This window comes from Lytechinus pictus, chromosome 14, assembly GCF_037042905.1.
Source record: "Lytechinus pictus isolate F3 Inbred chromosome 14, Lp3.0, whole genome shotgun sequence".
Taxonomy (NCBI): Eukaryota; Metazoa; Echinodermata; class Echinoidea; order Temnopleuroida; family Toxopneustidae; genus Lytechinus; species Lytechinus pictus.
Genome location: NC_087258.1, coordinates 15,231,308 through 15,253,674, shown reverse-complemented (window position 1 = coordinate 15,253,674; position 22,367 = coordinate 15,231,308). Strand labels below are relative to the sequence as shown.

General features: G+C 34.9%; 1 protein-coding gene across 1 annotated transcript in view; it reads left to right on the top strand.

The window, feature by feature from the left end:
* The first annotated feature begins 7,441 nt into the window (after positions 1–7,441).
* Positions 7,442–22,367, top strand: part of LOC129276187 (neprilysin-1-like) — a 47,611-nt gene continuing 32,685 nt past the window's right edge. The window contains exon 1 of the mRNA XM_054912605.2: positions 7,442–7,751. The gene's annotated coding sequence lies outside the window, so the exon portion shown is untranslated. The remainder of the gene's footprint in view (positions 7,752–22,367) is intronic.

The following is a 22,367-nucleotide window of genomic DNA, read 5'->3' as shown; positions in this document are numbered from 1 at the left end:
ACTCTTGTGTTTCGGGCCAGCGCCCCGATCTCCTCGAAGAGATTGTATACGAGAACCGAGAGAAAATGATATGACAAAAGTTACAAAGAAAATACGGAATAAAGAACTAAGTAAAATCATACTAATTCGAACGATTATAAAGAGCTTCGAATGATATACTATAACCATTAATATGTACATTAGGGCAGAGGGGGGATTAGAACCACGCCCCACAAGTTTCACGGCCTAGAAAAACAAAGAGAGGAAAGTAAAGAAAATAAAGGACATGAATGGGAAAATAATGAATTGAATTGTTTAACCTTTATTATCCCCTTACGGGAAATATGCCTTTCATTTATTTACAAATGAAATGAAGTTTACAAATGAGATGACAAACACAAATCAACACGTCTGCAGAAAAAAAACCTTAATTTAATCACAGGATTAATGTCTTGTAACAGTAATTATAAATTTTGAATAAAGAATAAAGAATCCGGTCAATATACTCGATGACTTATTTATGAATCAAGTTTCATTTACAAAAAAAAAAAACAATAATAAAATATTGGATTGGGATTCCTGGCAGGCATTCGGTCATTATGAGTGATGCTTCGTTTACCGAAGAAATAAGATTTACTTAGGATGACGTAATATATCATTTTTTTAAATATTACTTTCTCTCAAAATCTATTTTTAGAAATTGATTTTCTGTTAAGGTGAAAATGTATGTGTCCTCGCAGATTATAAAAACTTTTTGATCCAGACGCCACGTCTGACCGCCTCAAAATTGTTGGTTTATAACGCCACTGACTATAACGTAGCATGTTGTTGTATTCTATTTAAAATAGGCCCCTATGTATATTTGGATTTGTTTGGTATTTGTTTATACTTATTGACATGGTTATTGAATAAAATTCTTGAATCTAGAAATAGAGATAGAAAACGCTACAATGATTTTCCCTTTTCCTGCTCGCTTTTCAGGTTTATGATTTCAATATCAAATCTAATAACCTAGCACTTCATTGCAATACAAAATTGACTTGGCATCAAAACAGATGAGGTGAAATTTATTGCAATTTGAAGCAAATGAAGAATTTCCTGTGTTTTGATTTTTTTCGGAAATATCTGCAATAATGCATACACCACGGGCTATTATTCAAATTCGCATCGTATTTCATGTTTGTTTTTATGTCTGACTCGTCTTTAGATACACGAAATTCATACCGGGGGGATGGGGTAGGAGTTTTACAGAAATTTACCAAGGAATCAGAAAGGTAAAAATAATGTTATTTCCTGGAAATTAGAGTTCAATTTATATTGCTAATTTAATGAAGAGAGAGAAGGAGAGGGGGGCAGCAATAAGAGTAAAAGCCTCAGACTTGTCAGATAGTCAATACATTTCCCTAAATAGTGCCTATGTTGTTGACAAATATAATGATTCAGTGCCGTCCGGGAGGGGGGCAAATTTTTCACGACCAAGAACAAAAAAAAAGAAAAAGAAGGAAAAGGAAAGAGAGAAGGGTGTGAAATATGATATAATTTTCTGTGTATTATGTCAAAATCTATCACAAAATTAGATTTTTGTCATAATAATGTCGCTTCGCTCGCTTGCAACTAAAAAATAGTTCTGTCCCATACGCCATATATACGCCATTTTTGTACAGGAATACTTGAAATATGTTTTGTTATTTATATGTTAAAATGTACAAAATAAACTGTAATTTTTGAAAATGGAAATGAACGAAATGAAATGAAATAAAAATGAAATATAGCCCCCTCCAAAATGTTGGCTCACTACGCCACTGTGATGATTAAACAGCAATAATAATTCGTCCCCCCTCTCTATATTTATTATTTATTTATTTATTATTTATTTGTTTGTTTGTTTATTTATTTTATTTTATTTTAATTTAATTATTATTATTATTATTATTATTATTATTTATTTTTTTTTTTTTTGGGGGGGGGGGGGGTGTTTGGTATCTAACCCCGGGGTTAAAAATATAGGGTCCACTAACAATATTACGACATCAATTGTCCCCCTTTTCAACATCTAGTTGGCTCTGCCAGTCATTTCATGCTAACGCTTTGAATGGATTCAATTTACGTGTGTGGCAAGCGCGGTATCACGGAAAATTCCGAGGTGCCCTTTCCAATTTTCTTGAAACTCGTCGAAACATTCAGTCGAATTCACCTCTCATTTATGTGAAGTGTAACCGAATCAATGAAAGGTTCATCTTCTGTCTCGGCAGTAACACCTGTCCGGCCGATCATCAGTGCGGCGGCCTTAGGGATGGTGGTGGGGGAGGGGGGGGGGGTCGTGCAAAAATTTGCCTCCGATATTTTCCAGCTCCTCGATACATGGCGTGCTGCGTGCAATATTGACCGCTACACATTATCACTGATTAAACTTGGTTAAAACAACCCATTTTATGGACGAATATGTGTCAAACCAAAGATAATGGTCAAGATCAACCATTTTTTGTAGATTATACCCATTGATTTGGGTAATTTTGACAATGTGGGGTGGGGGCGGGGGTCTGGTGTATCGTGTTCAACATCACAATGGTTATTTTGACCAATCCATTTTTAAAGTGTAAATTTTCATATTTGTGTCTATAATGCATGTAACATACGCCGTGACAGAGTCGAATTTGGAATACGCCCCTCTCCACCAGTCGCCCCGCCGCCCCTATTTACTTCAAAAGCCCCGGATCCGCCGCGTCCGCATGGCATGGTGGCATATTACATGACGTCTAAAGCTAATGTGATTGTTATAATACTCGGCCATGGGTATTATAAATTGTGAGGATGGTGTTCCATTTGATAATGAGTCGTTCTAGATATTGACCCGAATGTGGTTGCCGATTCTAGTTCGAGAGCAAATATTTATGACTTTGTTCGGATAATAACCATAATGCCCACAATCTCTGCCCTAGTTCAGGTTCAGAAAGGGTTTTTTCGTAATGATGCCCGACTTACTGTAATCGCTATATTAAAGAGTGACATGTTAAAGCAAGATGAAGGAAGATAAATATATTGTATTTTCTTCTTATTTCTCTTTTTAATTTCTTATTCTATTATCATCAGTCAGCGGATGAAAGCCTAGAAAGATTAGCTGAAGAACTAGACTAAATACACAACCTAATATTACTGAAATAAACGAATTTTCGGTATATTGATTTAAAGAAAAATTGAGCTTGTGTCGAATGAAATTTTTATTATAATCTGCCACGCTACTCTCTGTAGTCGGCAAATATCAGTAATTTAAACAAATATTTTAGCTCTGTAATATGTTTTCCGTTCTGATAGCATATTTGTTCGATGAAACTAATATCTCTTTGTAAATATTTGGATCTAACCTTATTATATTTGATGTGAACGTTATTACAAAGTGATACAGATGTGAAGTTGAGACTTGATATGCAGAAAGGTAGATTTTGCTCTAACTATGTGAACTGTTGTATCTCCGTGATAACCCACCTCCCTCTGAAATAGAAATCAAACATGCAAGGGGGGGGGGGGGTCGAAAAAGGTTAAAGTAATAAAGTTGTTGTTGGTGTTTTTGCTTACATTTTTTTGCATATTCAATGAGTTCGTCGTGTGGTAATGTCAGTTGTTGTTGTTTTTCATTCCGTAAGATCAAAAATATAGAATTTTACAAATAAAAATGTACAGTATATACAAGCAGGATAAAATTACGGCTGGTAGCCCATATTCAGCTGCAACTATTATTGTTGCTGCTGGTCTTCCATGGGGCCAGTGCAATATAAGACAATTAATATGACAAATCATAACATGAAATAAAATTCATTGATAGTGATATACAGTAACGAATTACAGAACAAAACTAAAATAAAACAAAGTAAAACATATATGAAAATGAAATATATAAACATAAACAAGAGGTACAACTTAATAAAAACTATAGTGTGTAAAGTTCATGAAGGTGATTTCTAAAGTCATCGGCGGATCATGGATTGACCAGTAATAAAGGACTATTTTCATCAAACATTTTCTGACAATCCCCCCCCAAAAAAGTCAGCACTTCAATTGAATCCACTTGACGCCACAGGGGGGGGGGGGGATCCCTGCCCCCCAAAGTAAATAAATGAACTATAATTATTGAAAGAGTTTCACGATTTTCTATTGTCTTTTTCATTTAAACAAACAATTAAAAATTTTCATCGGGGGAGGGTGTTAGATAGAAAGAGAGAGAGAGAGAGAGAGGGAGAGAAGGGGGATGGAGGGGAGAGAGAGGGGGGCAAGATTCAGGGAGAGAGGGGGGTGGAAAGAAATACAGAGGGAAGCGAGTATCTCTTTCCATGCGTACCCAAGATGCGAAATTCAGAGCTCACATGTCAAAGACGGTTTTGCAGTTTTAAAGGGGAAGTTCACCCTGCAGAAAAGATTGTTGTAAAATAGCAGAAAAATAATTAAAAATATTGGTGAAGGTTTGAGGAAAATCCACTAAAGATTACAAAAGTTATACGAATGTAAAGTTTTGGATTTGTGACGTCATAAACGAGCAGCTGCCCCATATGTCATGTATAAAATGCATAAATTTCATTTTTTTTAGGAACGGGTGTGAAATGATTTGTCTATTGATATACTGAAGGTAAAAAAAGGAAATTTTAAATTTTCTCAGAAAATGACATTTCTTTTATTTTTTTACTATACGATATGTAGGATAGCTGTTCGCAAATATGACGTCACATATCAAATGATTAAAAAATCTAATAACTTTTTTATTCTTCGATGGAATATTTTATTCTTCTAAAACCTTCGACAGTATTTTTTATTATTTTTCTCTACTATTTTTACAATAAACTTTTTGTCAGTGTGAACTTCCCCTTTAACCTAGTCATGGGTAACGTACATGTACGTCATACTGACTAATCCTTATAATTCACACAAAAACTGTCAAAAAACGGGGTCACCATCATGTCTCTTTATTAATACAAACCATATTAGTATTTTTGTAATGAGAAGGATTCTATTGATGGGGGGGGGGGGTGTCTTTGTTCACAGAATTCGTCAAATTCTCAATTCTGTTGACAAGCGCCCCAAAGTATATGTATATTATACCCAAATAAAAATAAAAACCCTTTATCATTACCCCCTTTCAAAAGAATCCTCCTAGCGAAAATGGGCTACAAAGAATGATAGGCCTACCACTGAGAAAACGTTCTTAAAAGTATCTGACAAGATACAAATAAACAAATCGGAAATGAAGCTTCTAAGGAGGACCCCTCCCCTGTTTGCTGTCAATGTAATCAAACTATCTTGGTATCTTGCTTATAGGCCTATATTACTGTCATTGAGACAAAATGTACAATAAAAAAATTGTATATTTTGTTAACGATTACAAAGTTTTTAATTTATTGAAAATATTTAATTTTGGGATTAATAGCGCATTTATCCACTATCTTTGAACCTCATTCAACCTTACTCCGACAAACCGATTCACTCTGTCAGTCTGTCGACAGATTTTGCTAAATAAGTCGGGTTATAGTACTGTTAGGCATAATACACCAGTTTCAAATTTATTTTTATTGATTTCAAATCCAAACATAAAGGATTACAATCAAAATAAAATTGACAATTTTTTTGTTACAAATTATCGAACATAAGTTACAATGATAAATTAACATATCTACACATGAACCTGAGGATGCCTCCCACGAGGGAGGGGGGGGGGGGGGGTGGTCCACACCATCAGGGCCCTCTGCACTGTGGAACACAGGCGGTGCTAACACCACCCACTCTGAGATTTGGTAGATCACCACCCGTGATTGCAGTTCCTGAAAGATGCACCACTGCATGGTAAAAATTTATCTGGAATCATAATTGACAGGAATTGGATAAGAAATAGGCAAAATATGGATTTGCACATATTTGAGCTTGTACAATAATCCTAGTTTAATTAAGAAAATGAGAAATTATCATTAATTTTTTTGATGATGCACCATTCGTAATTTGTGTCTCGCCACTTGTATTTTGAATTAGATAACAATATGCTCAATAATGGACTTTTGCACCGCTGGTAAATTTTAGAGTGCCCTGCACATCAAAGTAAGAACAGGTCTATCATTGAAGGGATGCTCCGGGATGAACATATTTATATATAAATAAATAGATTAAAATTCACAGAGCAAAATTCTGAAAATATCATCAAAATTGGATGACAAATAACGAAGTTATTGAATTTTAAAATTTATCAATATTTTGTGACAACAGTTATATACACATCGTCATGAATATTCATTTGGTGGGCTGATGATGTCACATCCCAACTTTCCTTTTTCTTATGCTATTACATGAAATCATAAATATTTATTTTTTTCATACCTGTGTAGATGATGTGTCTCCATTATGATGAAATAAGTTCTGGCAATAAATAACTAATGCACTTAATCGGTTGTCATCCAACTGTTTTTGCTCTTTGTAGAAAATTTAAATAAACCTAATTCCATTTAACAAAATACAAAAGAACAAGTGGGAATATGACATCATTAGCCCACCTAATGAATATTCATAAAGATATGCCTAGAACTGTTTCACCGGAATAATGCAAATCTTTAAAAATTCAATAACTTCGTTATTTGTTATCCGATTTTGATCAAATTTTCAGCATTTTGCTATGTGAATTTTATTCAATTAATTGAGATATAAATATCTCCAGCCTGGACCATCCCTTTAAGACAATGGGATACTAGTATGTGGCAGGTGTAGTGGGCAATGATGACAATCCGCCATATTTCAATGACGTCAAATGTTCAATTCATGCTATTTGGGAAAATATAGCACATGGCAGTGTGCATGTTCATGATGCTTATTTCGTCAGTCATTTTTTTTTTGTCCAAAAGAAAATGGCATAAATGAATTACACTACAGCAAAACGAATTGCTTTGGAGAGATGTTTACTATTGACATATCCTATTAAAGCAGTCCGCGTTGGTATATCACTCATCTTCAATATCACAATATTATTTGAAGATAGCCTCATATCCGAATAAATATTTTCCAAAGGTCGCACTTTAAAAAAGTGCATTTACATTTTTCTTGATATAATATCTAGTGACATGGTGAAAATATGTTTTTCTTTTCGAATATCTGTGTTTATTCATGTAGGTCTGTAATAAAAATATTAAACAAACATGACACACGCATACATCAACGATCATCATAAATTTGATAAAAAATGGAACCCTTTTATGTAAGCAATTTGTAACAATATTTTGATAAATTAATGATAAACGATTCGACGCATCCATATCCAAAATGGGTGATGTATGCAAAATATGGACGATAACATTGCAATAATAATTTTAAGCAAAGAAAAGGACCGGAAAGTTGCCAGAAATTTCATTGAATGATAAAATCACCGTCTGGATTGAGACTAGTCATTTCTAAAAGTTATGTTTCTTACTGTAACCTTCTTGGCTCAACTCGTGCTGATGATTCGTTATGTGATCAGGGTGATAGAAATTACTAATCACCGCACCGTGCTGCTCGAATGACTGGACTATTTCCCCACTTTTAAGTTCCACACAGGGGTCCGATATAGGGAACGTGCGAGGATATATTTATGGACTATTAATGCTCAATATTTAACCTCATTTCGAAGATAATCACCGAATGAATATACACCGTAACCTGTTTTTAAGTAGTTCGTAGATTTGAATATCGTTTCGGATCGTTTGACTGATATTATCGCCGAAAGGATCGGCGGGTTTTGATATTTTTCTTCTGAGAAAGGGCCAAGAAAAGTAAGTCGTAACCTCCACTTGCCTTTTTTTAGCATGTGACGCAATTTGTGCATGCATGTGTATTCCTGTCTGTCACCTATTAAGGTTTTCACATTGCATTCGTGTTTAAACGCTAGTTGTGTTAATTGACAAGGTGTGGCATGATTTAATATTGTATTTGTAAAAAAAAGAGCCCCATGAATGGTAAGGGGCTCTCATTTTAACATGATGGGATTTTAAGCTAGTAATATTCGCTATAGTTCAATATGATGTGAAGAACTAAAATAAGTTTCTATTATTGTTACGGAGTTGGTCAGGTTATCTAGTATTAAAACAGTAGCCTATATAGATTGATAACTTCCCGATCTTCATTGAAGGAAATAGAAATGCCAACGGATATTACACACCGTGCTTGTTCCGCTCGCCTAAATGATTGGATATAAACCAGGGGGATAAAATACTGCTTCACACAGAAATCAACAGGTTTACAAGTGTTTTTTTTTTAATTATCATTTTTTTTTTCATTACAGGGATTACTTATATCATTTCTGCATGAGAAGAAATGGATTACATATTATATCCACCCCTCCACCCTAACCCCACCCACCACACCCCACACACAAACCGTCATTTCCATCATTTTAGACACAATACGCGTGTATGATTGTAACATGATTACCTGAATCATGTGAATAGTGTGCCATTGATATTTAAATGTTAACAAAGAAGAAGAAATGCTAACTATCAGCATGTTCCAGAAGCTATAATCCTTTTAAGAATTTTCATGATTTCATACAGGGGGATCTGCTTTATATGTGCCAAGTCAGAATTATTTCATGTAGTTTATACATACATTGACGGCATGGAAATCTCTCTCTTGCATTCAAATGATTTTAGTGTGTATTCGTCTTTCCATCTAGGCAACCGGCGTATGGGCCAAAAGTGAGTGAGAGTGTGTATGTGGGGAGGGGGGGGGGGGGCTTGAGGGAGAAGAGCGTTTAATGGCGCGTAAGATGAATAGCGCCCCCGCGGAGCCTTTTCTGTCAAATAAATTATGCAGTGAGTTATACTAAGATTAGGACAATTAAGTAATTGGATCTTTCCTAAAGCATTACTAGTATATTCATATTCAATCATGTTGTGAACCCAACTCGACCCTTTTCTACCCCCATGCTTCCACTAGCGCAAACGGTAAGGTATATCATGGACCTACTAGGTCCATTGTTAAATTTACTACTTTATTATCATATCACGCTTCGGGTTCAAACAAAATAAAATAATGTTTATCATACTTCATCTCATAGGGATCTTATTCCATTAGATTTTGGTGTTTTAGAAAGTGTCGGAATGAATTGTTCACGGTATATCAAACGGGTATCGATTTATCCAATAAAATCTTACAAAGTCAAAGTCCACTCGTGCGATAAGATGAACTGAATAATAACGGGAGAAATAAAACAAACTCAGCACTGACAGATTTATTAATAATGAATAAAACAAATGACATGTAGCTTCGCCAGTGATACACGAGTGAAATACAAATTGGAGAGATGATGTTGCTTAAAGGGATGGTCCGGGCTGAGAATATTTATATCTTAATACATAGAGTAGAATTCACTGAGCAAAATGCCGAAAATTTCATCAAAATCGGATAACAAACAATAAAGTCATTGAAGTTTAGCAATATTTTGTGAAAACAGTCGTCATGAATATTCATTAGGTGGGCTGATGATGTCACATCTTCACTTTCCGTTTTCTTATGTTATTACATAAAATCATATTTTTTTTTCATTATTTCATACTCGTGTGAAAAGTATATCTCCCTTATAACGAAATAAGTTGCAACAAAAAATATCTAATGCACTAAATCAGTTGACAATCAAATTTTTCTAGTTCTTGGAGGAAAAAATATGAATAAACCTAATTTCATATAATAAAATACAAAAGAACAAGTGGGGATGTGACATCATCAGCCCACCTAATGAATATTCATGACGACTGTTTTCACAAAATATTGCTAAACTTTAAAATTCAATAACTTTGTTATTTGTTATCCGATTTTAATGAAATTTTCGGCATTTTGCTCAGTGAATTCTACTCTATTTATTAAGCTATAAATACTTTCAGCCCGGACCATCCCTTTAAATTCACTATCCATTTTGCATTTACGTTAATCCATTTTCTAGTTGTTATGTTTGTGTGTATTTTGATATATTTTTTGTGGGGGGGGGGGGGGTGGGCACAGGCTTTGTAAAAATAGAATTGATAGAGCAAGACACGATGATTACGAGATATAAATACAATTACTCTCCTCTTACAAAATGTATTTGGTTTCTCCTAACCGTGATTGAGGGAGTGCCGCGAGTGACTAAAATTAGTTCACACTCTTTTTTTATGTGTGAAAAAGTAGTTCTGTATAATTACAAAGAGCCCGAGAGAATGTTTCATCATACGTAATAGGTCCATGGTTTCATCAACACTTGTCGTCCGACAAGTTGTCAGTTCTGACATCTATCCTTGATTTTGATTGGCAAGGAAACACAGGTGTCTGACTGTCGAACTAACCGTCAAATAAAACAGAATTTGTTTATAGCTACACCATGCGACAAATCGTTTCACGAACGCTCCCATGATCTATTTAATTTTAATTTGGATTTAAAAGCAATCGACTCCTGTGAAAATTACAGGAAGTTTAGAATTCAATTCAGATTTAAACTAGTTGTTTTAAGAGTGTCAAATTAAAATTCTAGTACAAATATTTTGTTTTAGAATAATTTGTAGCAATTTTCGAGAATGTAACGATAAGTAATATTGTGAGTGGTAAACGCCATATTCATTTCAATTTCGAGCAATGAAATATGGATTGTTATGATTCAGAGACATGTCCATTATTTGCAAGTGGAGGGTAAAAAAGTAATTTAAAGGGTGCATTTCTAGTCAAAAAGTAAAACAATAAAAGAGAAAAGAAAGTTATTTGGGGGGGGGGGTACGCGCCACTATGCCCCTGGATCTGCTACTACAGACTCTGAATGTCACATCATGATTGGCCACCAAGGAGCGGTTTCCTATACATAGCCATTATAACCTGGTTAGTAAATTGATTAGCCTTGATTGTTTACTATACAGGAGTGGGATCCCAGAATCCAGAGATCTCTTCCCACTTAAGTAAGTTAAAAATTGTGCAAATTCACACAGAAAGAGAGAGAGTAAGATAATGATATATGATCAGAGAGAGAGACAGACAGAGAGAGGGAGGGGGGTAGGGTAGATGAATAAAAAAAAGAGGAGAGAGAAAAAAGGAAGAAAATTTGAAAAAAAAAGAACAATTATGGAACAATAGAAAGGGAAATAAAGAGAGAAAAAGAGAGAGAGAGAGAGAGAGAGGGGGGGGGGGGGAGACAGCGTGCGATTGGGAATCGGGAGAGATGGGAGAGGGGGGGGGGGGAAAGGCAGACACAAAGATAAAAGATTGACTAATATAGAAGGACAACAACGCAAATAAAAGTCAATATTTTACAGCCGGCACACCATTCAAAACAACCGTGCTTTAATGGAGGAACTAGTACGTACCAAGTTTGACTTATTATTTGTTCTTGTATTTGTAAAAAAAGAATATATTATTATACTTAACAACCAAACGAACATATTCATGTGGAATACAAGCTACAACTATTCTCAGGAGTGGAATTAGAATATGCCAACATATATGCTAAAGTTCATTTTATTCATCGTAATTGACAACGCCACGTTATTTTGATTGGGGGGGGGGGGGAGGGGATGGGCGAGACGACCTTAATAACTGAAGAACTATAGAGTTAATACATGACTGCGATTTTTCGTTTTGATACTCTTCTTTCTATTTCCATTTTCTTTCTCTTCTCCTTCTCCTCTTTTTTCATTATCTGATTTGATAGCACAACACATAAAACACAGTACATTGTTATACACTATTGTTGTCGAGAGAAAACAGCTATTATAAACAAGATAGATCTATGATATAAAGTTGCAAAATGAGCGTAACCCTAAACCAAAGGCTATTGGGCAACATAGGCGAGTATTGTTTATGCGTAACTATCAATCGAGTTTTGTTTAAAAAAAAAAAATCTTTGAGGATGTGTATCGTGATGGATTATAGAACAAGGTGACATTAAATGAAAATTAAAACAAGTGAATGGATTCATATAAAGAATTTTATTGTTGTTATTTTTTATGACGTAAAGGATGATAAAAGATATGTGTTTTGTGTGTGTGTGTTTTTTTTCGGGGGGGGGGGGGATGGTTATTGCACATACATATAATTCCATTCCCATAACTGCCAACTCTACCGGTCAGTGCAAAGAGAAAAGAAGGATGTCTGGTCATGGAAACATATTTTTTTCTGAACAGCCTGTTGTTTATGTTAAATTTTAAACATCTATTGAATTATGATTAACGAACATGTAAGCACTAGTTTTTAAAAGAAAGTGACTGACAGAAAAAATAATGTTCGGAAATGGGAGGTACATGCGGGAAGAAAAGTGAGTGAACGAATAAAAAAGGACGAGAGTTGCTGAGTAGATCACAGCCAGAATGGATTAGAGTTAATACCTCACGAGTAATATTTATTTGTATCTTGGCGGAAGTTTTTCATTTACTTCCAGTGTCAACTGGCTGCTTTACAGCACATCGCCTTCGTCTTAATTTTATAAGGATTTTCCCCTAAGAGAATGAGGTGACTCATTTTTACGTCGAATGTATACATTAATTTGGAGAGTAGTTGAGAGAGACAGACAGACAGACAGACAGAGGGGGGGGGGGGGGGGGCGTCAGTGTGGGAGGGTGCGTGCATGAGTGTGCATGTTTGTTGTCAGAGGGTGAGGGAGCGTTAGCGTTTGTGCGTGTGTATTTCTTTGTGAAAAAAAAGTTAATAAGAGGGGGGAAATCGGCCGAATCATTAAAATAGCAATTGTATTGATTATCCTTACCTTTTTCTTGTTGTTGTCTTGTAGTTGCAATGAAAGGTTATGTCATGACTGCCAAGAAAAATTGCCGTAAACACACTTCTAAGTTATTCTTTTCTCGGAGACCCGTTTGGGAGTTTCTTGATTTATAATGAATTTTATTAATGAGTATTTGTTATTATATATTTTACATGTGAAATATTTACATAATTACGCGAGAAATAATTCGTTTCATTTATTTGCTGTTGATGAAATCATTATACAAAAATTTTGAAAAAAAATGTGTGTTTGCGTGGAAACAGAAAGAAGAGAAATGGCAGAGAGTAAGCGAGACAACAAGAAAATGAATAGCCAATACATTAAAAAATGTAGAAAAACAGAAAGCGATGAAAATAAATGAATTCATCAAAGGCTGGTTTCCAGTAAAGTAAGATAAAAAAATAATGATTTTATAACAGACATAAGCAGATGAATACAATTGAAAACTATAATATATATTCATAAATAATAAGAACGAATGGAGCTCTCATCTTTATTTTTTGTTAATTCTTAGATAATTGAATGTGCGTAAATGAGACATAAATACATCAAACAATATATGACGTCTTGTGTCAAAATTGTAAATGGACCCGATTATCACATTAATGTTATGCAGTCGTTGAGGCTCAGCCTCACCAGTGAAACCGACTCCAAACCGATCAAATCTTCTACTTTATATCCAATGGCACATACCATCGGCCGATTAGGGGTCGGTTTCACTGGAGTGACTGTGCATAGATATCATTACAGTTCGAGTGGGACAGTCGGAAGGAAAACTGAATTGAGGAAATACCGAAATTCAAGAGTTTCCCCGATAAGGTCGTGTATTTAATGCCACAGTTACACCGATAAAACCGATTGCAGATCGATCACAATATAACGTTGTTTGGAATGGCATTTCATCGATCGGATCGGAACTGGTTGCGTTGGTGTGACGAGTGTAAGGTGCGGCTTTGGAGGCATATGGACAAGTAGTATCCTTTCATTAGTGCCCCCTTCCTGCACGGGTGTAGCAGGGGAGGAATAAGAAGGCGAAGGGGGGAGGGGGGGGGGGGGTCGTAAGTAGTAGGGAAGGGAAGCTCTGATTATAATTAATGAGATTTTGTAATTTAGCATGAGCACTGTGACTAGCTGGATGCACGTGTAGTGTTTGTATTGGGTTCTATCTTAAACTATTGTTGTTCAGCACTGGCATACAAATTAGGAGGGGAGGGGAGGGGGGGAGCACTGCCCCCCCTAAAAATTCCACGACTAACAAAATAGGGCGAAAAAGAAAAAGAAAGATAAGGAAAGAAAAAAAAGTGAAATATGATATTGTTTGTTGAATGTGTCGAAATCAATCACAAATTTAGATTTTCTTTTTTAGGACAAATTTTTCGCTCGCTCGTGACTTATATATACCAATGTTGTGGCCCTCAAATATGTTTGCTAATCAGGCCGCTGCTGATGAACTTAGAATATCGCCAAATTCTAAATATGCATACGTATGTGTAGGCTTTAATATGTATCAATCTTTAGCATTGCAATGAAATCTTTCATGTCAGATAAAGGTTTAACTGATTTTAAGCCATCATGCTAAGTATGCTAGCTCAAAAATCTGCGGAGGAGTAGGCCTATCCCGCATGTAATCCAAGCTAAATGGTGATGTAAAGGATTGGAGTGATGCACAGGTTTGAGGTTCGAGTCCTAGTCATGTCTTTGGGATGATGCGGTAAAATGTCGGTCCCAAAAGTAAATAGTCATGTCTCATTGATGCACGTCTGTAAAAAAAAATCACTCACACACACGAACACACCAACACACACACACGCAAACCCTCACCCACGCGTGCACTCCCACACATTGATCTTTTATGGAGAAAAGTCTTTGGGTAATTAGGCGAATGATAAAGTTAATTATGAGTTGGGCTATGTAATTATAAACCATGGTTCAAGAACGCTTCAAAAAGCATATCATTGATATACTTAACGCTTACAGACCTACGGCATTCGTGATATTAGGTTTAATAATTCATTTCCATTAAAAATATGATATTGGAATTGTGTTTCTTTAATATAGGACACCGATTATAATAAGCTATAAGCGTACACAGTGATCCATTTTGTGACTGAAATGATAAATTAATTATTCATTCGGTTGTCCGTGCAAAGGCAATATACCCTATCTGCTTTAAAAATCAGTACATATTATGACGTGGTTAAAATGATAGCATGACTTGCGACAAATCCCTCAAAAACCTCACAATAAGTTACTGAAGCTAAATATTCTATATACCATCAAGATCATATCGTTTCCTAATAACATAGAATGCGATTTAGAGTAATGGATTATCCGATGGTTATGAGATTAACGCACGAGATTAATTCTTGGGATTAATTCATATTCAAATTCACATTCACTGGTTGATCCTAATCTCTGGTGATTTAAATTTGTGTCTTATTATCTGGAAACTTGAATGCTTTGTCATCGGGATATTTGGAAATCAAATTCTGTTGGGATGAACTTTTCGTTTTCTTGCGCCTTGCTTCTTCTCTATTCATGCATTTTTTAATTGACTTTAGCCCGGAATATGTGAACCTTCGGGGGAAAAAAGAGATGTAACCAATTTTTGGGGTAAGCGTGAAAGCGGCTCTAGTCAAAGTCCACCAGACGCTTCAGCAATAACTGACAAACATACTTTTATTACATTTTGTAATAATGAGCAACCCATATTGATACAGATTTTTTTTGCTCATTTAATCCAACCACAAAGATGTTTGCATCTTACACCTTCGTATCAGCAGTGGCGTACCTAGGATTTTCCACAGGGGGGGGGGCAAATTTGTCCGCCAAAAAATTTGACAAGCAAAAAAAAAAAAAAAAAGGTATTCAAGACTCGTCAGGGGGGGGGGGGCAGGGATATGTCCCTTGCATGGGTTGTGAATCGTCAGGGGGGGGGGCAGTCTGCCCCCCCGTAGGTACGCTAGTGTTCGTATGTCACTATGTAATCCGTTATCTTGATATAACAGAACCACCTCTTGGATTGTGTCAGTTTGAGCAATACGGAATGTCTAATCCAAAAGGATCGGGATCAAAATATTTAATTTCATCAACACGGTTGGATGGGATGGTGAAAATATAGAAATATACTTGATGGAGCCGCAAGCTCTACTGATATACGCATTGCATTATTGTCGCATTATTCATCGTGTTTGTACATGTATGTTAAGTTCATCAGTATCCCTGATTTCACTTCCAGCTTTGCAAAAAAAAATCATTTAATGGATTACTGCTCATGTATGACTCTCATGAGGCCGAAGATCGCTGATTTTATGGATTTAAAAAAATCTTTAAATTGCATTCATTAGGTCCATGGTGATATACAGCTACAGAAGCAGTGGTTAGTACTTAAAATAGGTAAAGATGGAATACTTGATGTAGTGAGTCAAATCTTCTCGAGGGGATTGCATTTTTAACACGGTTCACTATTGGGAATATATGTGAGTTAGTGAAGCGATTGAGCAAAAATTTATACGCTCATTTAAAACAAAACTCAAAAGATGGATACGCGTTAAGAATAATATGACAAAAAATGTACTCAATTTTGCGATTAAAACGTAACTTCCTACAAACATTTTCATTTTTTGTTGTTAATTGTCACATAATGAGTAGGCATAAAAAGCTTGACCCCACTGATATTCTTTTTCATTGTTCAAACCTTTTTAATTTACGATTTGAATGTCATTGATCAAAGCTATACTTTAATTAACTATTCATTGCAGGGAACCCATACTAACAAGCTTTGCTTTCCAGTGGGTTCCCTTTTTTCATTTCTGTATATTATATTTTTGTGTTTTGCCTTACATTGTAACTTTTGTTGAATTTTGGAATGAAAAAGAATAAAATGCAATCAATCAATCATTTAACCGAATTCATTTGAGATAATGATGTTAAAATGAAATACATGGGAATGGGAAGATGGGGGGGGGGGTCGAGGGTGTAGTATCAGCAGCTTCATTACAACCCAGTACGTCAATAATATAAACCTTGTCATGACCAGAAGCAATTCTTTTCACTATTTTACTCATTACGACGGCTTTAGTCGAATAAATTGAAAGACGGTTGGTCTTAAAAAATGCTATTAGATGAAAAAAGCGCCTCCATAAGTGACCTGACCTATGAAATCGTGTTTTGCTTGGGAATATCACTTTATTTGGAAGAATCTATCGACGCTAATTCCAGCAGACCCTAAGGTTTTGTTTATCTACCTTAAGCCACACATTTTCATGTGAAAAGGTTTTACATTTTGTAACATTGATGATGATATGAATGGCAGTGACATTTGAGCAATGTTGGGAAGTTTAATTTACGAAAAAAAAAGAATTAGAAAGAGAGGGTAAAGAGAGAAATTGTGCGGGAAAAACGTAGGTGGTAATGACATGTTTAGAGGGATAGAGAGAGAGAGAGAGAGAGAGGGGGAGGGGGTATATATAGGAGTCTGCAAATACCTGCCCATGTCCGAATCTGCATTACATTGGGACAGAACAAAAACTTTCACTTAATTGTTATTTCAAATGTAAATTCAATTTATTCACAATTGATTTCTATAACGACCACATTATGAACATAAAATTAGTAACATCTATGTAAAATATCCTTTTTATTCTTCTGTGCATTAGATCTTACATACTTGAAAAGAATAATAATAAAAAAACAGAAATGAGGAAAATTATCAAATTTCTTAACGCAGAGAAGAAGGTTTCAAATCGGCAACTTCGTTTTACTTTCTTCACGAAGACATCATCGTGTGAAAAACTTTGCATTTGTTCAGTAATTATGTTTGCATCAATATGATTTCATTTGTTCCTTCTCTTTTTTTTCTTTCTTGTAATATATACATGTACGCATATATGAATATGTCGTCTATTTTTTCTTCATTTCCAAGGGGGATCCACACTTAATACAAGCTTTGCTTTTAAGTGGACCCCCCTCATTTCCATTTATGCTCAATATTATACTGTTTTTTTTTTGTTTTACAAAGTAAGAATGCTCTTCTGTAAAATTGTACTTGATTTGTATTACTTTATATTACTTTGTATTATGTTTTGATTGGAAATGGAATAAAGAATTGAATTGAATTGAATTGAATCATGTACGTCCACTTTAAAACTAGTAGGATTTTTCGCTTTGTGTATATATATGCGCTCTTATTTCCGATAAATAAGACATACAATGAAATATATAGATTATAAATGAATGGCCACTAGGTCATTTAAGAATTGCCATTTTGATTAGGATTGATTGTTAGTTCAAAATCATAAACATTATCAATTTTAAAACAGAGTTTATAAATCATCGTTCCTGATGATTTGTCAGTTTCATTTATCTAGATATTTACTTATCGTTTATTTATTTATTTAATTATTTATTTGGATATTCATTAATTGCATATTTATTTATTTATGAATTTATTTATCTGTGTATTTTGTAATTTTTTCATTTTTTTCAGTTGCCACTGTCTGTGATATTCTCATCTGTTGATTTTACTCAAACAAAACTACTTTCAAAAGGAAATTACAGTTTAAAAGGAGAATGGAAGAAATACCCCCAATTCTTCCTACAATGTTCTAAAATGATACGGGGAATCCCTTTGGTTATGAGTGACATCTTTGACAACAGAAAGCAGGGCAGAGTTATTTCGAGCAGACGGATCTATGACCTGCTGGTTTACCCCATCAGTATACCTCGCGTTTCCGTTTTAGACACAATGCTAACTCACTTGCTCTCTAAAATCTCAAGCGTCTCATGAGGCAAGAATAAACTTTTTCTATTTTTAGACAAATTACTCACGAGGGAGGGGACACATGCAGTCACGTGTCTCATATATCAAGTAATCATTCCATGTGGATTTGTTATCAAATACATAACGGGATCATTCATGAGCTCATAATTTGAACTTTCCCTAAACAGGTGGTTTGGTTTTAATCACACAGTGGGAAGTTGCATAGAACTACAGTCTATCATAAGTTCATTGCCAAGGTTGTACGCCTGTAGTTCTAACAATATAATACAAAACAAGAAACGCTCTATGGGGATGGATTAGTGCAAAATGTTCACTTTATTTATAAGGCGAATAATTCAATTAGAAAAAAAATAGATAACCTAACTAATATTTTTTTAATGATAAAAAACGAACCAGGAAACCGCTAAAATGAACATGATGAATGTTTTTAGAAGAAGAAAAAAATAGTCAATATTACTAGGGAAAGTCAAAAGCAGAAAAAAAAATCGTTAAGGAATTATGAAAACCCGCAAAAGAATAACTGGGCATGAATTCTTAAAATTTTGATTTTGTGACGTCACAGACGAGCAGCTTCTCCATATATGAATGTCACGTGATACAAATTCCTTTAAGATTGTCATTATATCACTATATAATATGCACAATATGCTTTTAAATCTAAATATAGAAAAATTATTTTATCTGCATATTGATTCTACAAAACCTACACAAAACATTTTTTTTTTTTTTTTTTTTTTTTTTTTTGTCTGTTGTTTGTAGTCTGGTTGTAATTGACCTATTGTAGATTTGATTGTTCTTTTATGTTCTTGATTTACCATGTCATAATGTATATTTTGTATGTAAGGGGATCACTGTTTAGCAAGCCATAGGCTTTTGTTGTGATACCCATACACATTTTATTGTATATATCTGCTTTGCATTTTATGAATTATTAATAAATTGAATTGAAATTGAAAAAATTGATATCAGAAAAGTTGTAAAGTTGTGCGGGGATATATCATCAACCACATTCTTTCTCATCCCCCTCCTACAAACAACAAATTTTCATCATGATTATATTACGAGAATGGATTGAATTTATATCTTATGGTGTATAGGGAAGCTCTTTTATTCTTTGATGGATGTTCATCAAACCTTCACCAAGTTTGTTCTCTGACTTTTCTGCTTTTATCAAAACGAACTGATTGGCGGGTAAATCTTCCCCTTCAAAGGAAACAAGCTGACACTTCTGCGTTGGGAAAAGCTGCGTAATTACAAAGAAAGAGCGTCATAGGCGAATGTTCTATTGTGTATTTTCGAATGTTTAATTTTTTGCTAAAATATTATTTTTGAATAAAATTGTTTTATTAATGGATGATGAAAAATAATTTACATGATTAGGATTTTAGGAAAATTGAAATATATTGTATGCAGATGAACTTTCAAGTGGGCCTAATGAAATACATAACGAAAAAATAGGACATTATACTGAAGTTGGTCACTTTTTATACGATTCGTTACCTTGTGAATGTCGGAACTTTTTATCACATATTTAACTTTCAATTTCGATGAGATTGTAACTGTTTTTTTTTCTATATTCATAGCGTTTATTTCTTTATTTCTTATGGTTATTTTATACTTGCTCAACTTGATCAGAATTAAGTTACCGTTTAAAGAATGAACTTTTTACGTCACGGATCACCCTTAGTATATTCCAAAGGACATTGAAGTATGTTTAGGTGAAAGGTGCGTAGTGATTTATTGCAAATTTGGGAATAGTTGCACTTGTCTTTTCGGGTTCTTGTATATTTCTGATTTATGGTACCGAGTTCGGGCAATTTATTACATGTATATTTAAGCGTCCTAGATAACATAATCGGTAAACTCCAGTGATTACGTGTTGGTGCGTGAGTGTGTGTGTAAGGGATTGGGGAAGTTGTGTCAGATGGAAATGAGATGGCTATGTGCTTGTGTACTCGTGCGCAAACAAGGATGTGTAGAAATAATATACCATTATGAGGATAAATAATGTGTGTGTGTGTGAGTAGGGGTGGGTGTGGACACGCAACTGTGTGTGTGCGTGAGTGTAAGGGATGGCATGTGTGCGTGTGTGTCAAAGTTTGAGAGGAGAAAATATGCTAAATGTGTGGGTGCGTTTTTTTGCAGGGGAATGCGAGCGTGCGTTCGTGTGTGTTTGTGTGTGTGAGGGTGTACGTACGGATGTGAGTGTATGCGTTTAGAGTCAGAGAGTGTAAAATAAAGCTGATTAATTGAGTGTGTAGTGGTGTACAACGGTATTGGTGGTGAAGGTCTGGTCCATCTGTGTCACTAAATTGAAAAACAAAAAGGAAATCATTAAAAATGACGATACAGATGAGAGAATGAAAGGACATCATGGCAAATATGAAAAAAAAGAAACAGTGATCGCATGTGACGTCATACAGTCAGAACCTTAAGAAATCATTACTCTGTTATTCTGTCATTTTCACCTTTAATTGAAACTATCTTGACTTAAGGGCGGATGTCATTTTTATTCCTAAATAAGTTTTAGTATTTGATTACCCCCTCAAAAACACAACCATAACAATTCTGTCTCGAAAATTGCGTATAACACTCATTCCTGCGCTCGCTCGTATGGTATTTAGAGACGTGTTTGTTAGGGATGGTTAACAAAGTCGGCGGTTGATTCCTCAGCCGTTTTGCTCCCTCGGAATAATAAAAACGGCACTTTAGGACAAACAATAAGACTATGAAAAAAGTGGTTTTTTTCTTCCCTCACCGAGCTTGCTCTTGTATAGACGCACTCTAAACACACTAAGTAAAATTTTACCCAATATTGGGTAAAAAGGGAACATGCATGTTTGCTGGGCATTTTTTCTAAACTCCATATTGGGCTATTTCAACGCAACATTGCGTAAAATTTACAAAATATATCTTTTCACCCAACCAACATGTATGTTTCCATTTTACCAAAAAATGGGTAAACCCTTTTTTAGAGTGCGGTCAGTGAGGTAAATAAATATAGTAATGTAACACAGTCCTAGAGCGTGTGATAATCATGATAAAAAAATGAAAGATAAATTCAAAATAACATGATTGTGTTATAATTTAAGTGAGCATCCACAAAGGTTCCTACCCCTCAGAGAACATCTAAAATTACAAACCAATGTTCAATCAATGACCAATACCTATAATTGCCCCTGTAATTGCGTAGTTTGATTTAGGAAATAGCACTTCCTGAATTCGAGTGAATTGATGAGATTCGCGTGTTTCTAGTTTGTTAATTGATATGGTTCAAAGTTGTGGTTATCCGTCAACAGTTCATTAACTTTCAACTTTGCGTTGCTGTCTCTATTGATCAGCGTAATTTTTTTTTATCCATTTGTTATTATTTATCAATTAGTGATCATTTCGAAACTACGAGGTTTACTTGTGTAGGCATTTAATAGAAAAAGTATAGAACGCATTCTTAAAACTATTAGTCAAAACGAATAAGTTAAATTAAATGACTAGATCAGATTGGCGTATCAGAAATGACCGTATTCCGGTCAAATGTGACTACAAAATGGTTTATGTGAATGCAGTAACAGTTGCAATCACCATACCGTTTCATCTGGTAATATTAAGTAGTGAAAAACATGCATTTATTTAAGTAGAGCATGTACACATTGTTTGTTATGCGTGTGTGGGTATGTCTGATGTGCAACTCAATTGAACAGATATTGATATTCGATAATCGATATGATTACTTTGGTCTGGGACCGACCTTTAACGTCACCATCTGAAAGACGTGACCAGGGTTCGAACCTCGAACCTCTGTATCAGTTCGTAAGTTCTCCCATTGCGCACGCCACAATGCCCATTTTTTTAAATCAAAACATTTGTGGCAATTAAACA